The sequence below is a fragment of the Terrapene carolina genome, unplaced genomic scaffold, assembly GCF_002925995.2.
Source record: "Terrapene carolina triunguis isolate 2854851 unplaced genomic scaffold, T_m_triunguis-2.0 Scaffold68, whole genome shotgun sequence".
NCBI classification, from domain to species: Eukaryota; Metazoa; Chordata; order Testudines; family Emydidae; genus Terrapene; species Terrapene triunguis.
In genome coordinates, this window is record NW_020664419.1 from 44,148,984 (window position 1) to 44,151,891 (window position 2,908).

A 2,908-nucleotide genomic window follows, 5' to 3' on the forward strand; every position below is an offset into this window, starting at 1 on the left:
GGTTTATTTTTGTTAAAATTGTTTTTAACTAAAATAGTTAAATGAATTTTTATTTTTTTTAAACACCAAATTAAATCAACTATGTCAGCCAGGTCAACTTGAGAAACTTAAAATATTGGCTGCTGCGGCTAACTCAGTCGTCTTCACCTTCATTTTCCTGTTTGTTCATAATCTGGAAAAGAAAAACAAGCTTTCCTGCTTTTTCAGGTTCCAAACGATTTCTCAATTTGGAATGAATTAGTCCAAAGGAAGAAAATATTCTTTCTGCACCGGCAGAAGAAACTACTGCTGTTAAAAGTGAGATTATCACTTCAACAGTCTCTGAATCCCAGTGCTTAAGTGACTTCCACCAGTTCACTGGTGACACTTTCTTTAAAACATCATCAGCAAACATATATTTCTTGAATGGTTCACCCTTCGCTCTGAAGTTTATTATAGTTGGCATTATGGAGGGATGATTGTTGGATGTCCATGTCATAGCCAACTCCTCTTCTTCAGCAGTTAAGGTTTGACCCTGGTACCAAGTATTGAGAATATTTGCAAGAAAATGAGCTGGAGATAGTGCTTGTCCCATTTGTTTTTTTTTTAATGCTTGTAATTTAACTCTGTCATTGCATATTTCTCTTTTTAAGATCTCACTCAGTTCCTTCCAAATTTCAACAGCGTCAGCAATAAAACAGCTATTTCCCTGCATTTTGTTCAAGGCTACAGAAATAGGCTTCAGGGTACTCAGCATGTGTTCAACATTTCTCTTAAGCCCAATGTTGAGAACTTTGGCTGTGACAGTGCCATCTATTTTTTCACTATTCTGTTCACAAACTGTCATCAGATTAGGCCAGTTCTTGATATAGGGCTCAAAACAGTCCACTACTGAGTTCCATCGCATGTCTTGTGGGAGAGTTAGCTTGGTTCCTCCCACATTTTTCAGAGCAGCAGTTGCAAAGTGGTTGTTACAGAAGTATTTTGCAATTTCAACAACATTAGCCTTTATTTCTGGAACACTGAAGTCTTTGGCTACGAGGTGCATCAAATGACCACTGCAACTGTATGTTGTTAGCTTGGGACTTTCTTCTAAATAATTTCTTCTCATCTTGGATACATTTGCAGCATTGTCTGTGACCAATCTGCATACTAGACATTTGAAATTTTTTTTCACAGTTTGTTATGACTTTTACTGCTACTTCTTGTAGGTATTCTGCTGTGTGGGCATTTCCTGATGTATCAATTGTTTCGTAAGGAAGACATTCCCTTCTTCTGTTGTCACACAAGCACATACAACAAGATCATTGTGGACATTGCTCCACCCATCAAGACTCAGGTTAACAGTTTTACCCTCTAGACCTTTTGCACACTGCTCAATTTCTCTTTCATACACTTTATCCAGCAATTTGCTTGTGACATCTGCTCTATTGGGTGGACTGTATCCTGCCCTTAATGACTGAACCATGTTAATGAAGTGTGGGTTTTCAATCATACGGAAAGGAGAGTTTGTTGCATAAACAAACCGGGCAATTTTTTCATCAATTACCGCTTTCTGTAATCTGCTGGTTCTTATCTTATCTTATTTATGGTTGTTTCTGGATGATAAAGGTTTTTTTTCTTTTTGCTACAGGTGATATACTGTGGCTATGTGACGTACATGAAGTGATTGAAACACTATCATTGGCAGATAACTCTGAAACTATAGAAAATTATGGTGATCTTGAAGGTGGATAGTCTTCAGAATCCTGTATGTTGAGGATGGATTCTCCTAAACAAAATAAGTCAATGCAGTTATTTAATTACCACCATACTGCTCATTTAGTATTACTCATTGCATTCACTGACACTCAGTACTACTTTAAAGATTAAATTGTAAAAGGAAGATCTGCCTATTTCAGCTATTTATTTTTTATCACAACTGCATCTAAAATGATAGTACCATACAGCAGTTTTTCTCAAACTGGGGTCATCACTTGTGTAGGGAAAGCCCCTGGCGGGCCAGGCCGGTTTGTTTACCTGCCCTGTCCACAGGTCCGGCCGATCACAGCTCCCACTTGCCACAGTTCGCTGCTCCGGGCCAATTGGAGTTGCTGGAAGCGGCGCGGGCCGAGGGACATACTGGCCGCTGCTTCCAGCAGCTCCCATTGGCCTGCAGCGGCGAACCGCGGCCCATGGGAGCTGCAATTGGCCGGACCTGCGGACGGGGCAGGTAAACAAACCGGCCCGGCCCACCAGGGGCTTTCCCTACACAAGCGGTGACCCCAGTTTGAGAAACACTGCCATAGAGTAACAATTATATTTTTTGCTCAAACATGAGAATTCAAGAATAGTCCAGAAGGAAGACAGGCAGTCCTTAAGAAAGAAGTATGAAATAAAAAAGTTTACCAACCTGAAGATCCTGCATGTTCACACATGTTCCTTTCATCATCTTCAACGCAGCTTTCTCCTGAGAAGAAACACTTCTCATGATGTTGTTTCATTCGAGCAACCAGGTCTTACATTTCTTTGTTGCACTGTTTGCATTTTGCACGCATGCCTGTCTTACCTACAGGTAGAGGAACTTCATTAAAATATTCCCAAACTAGGTTTCTCTTATGGCCTGCTGCCATGATAGGTTTTCCCTTCTAGTGAGAGAATGGTATGGTAGATCTCAAATCAGTGAAGGCTACACTCAGAAAGACCTCAAGACTTCTGGAATATGCTGCTCAAACAGTTTCACTTTTGTTACTGCCTGTCCCTCCCTTCTCACATTTATCTCTAGACTTCTTCTCCTTGTCCAGATCTATTCCGCCCCCAACAATCTTCTATTCATTGAACTTTCTGAAACTTTTCACTTTTAGAGAGAGGTAAGGGATTGACTCTGTGTACACAAATTTGCAGAGGGAAAGTAGGGTTGAGGTCTGTTATTTCTCACCTCTATATTTTA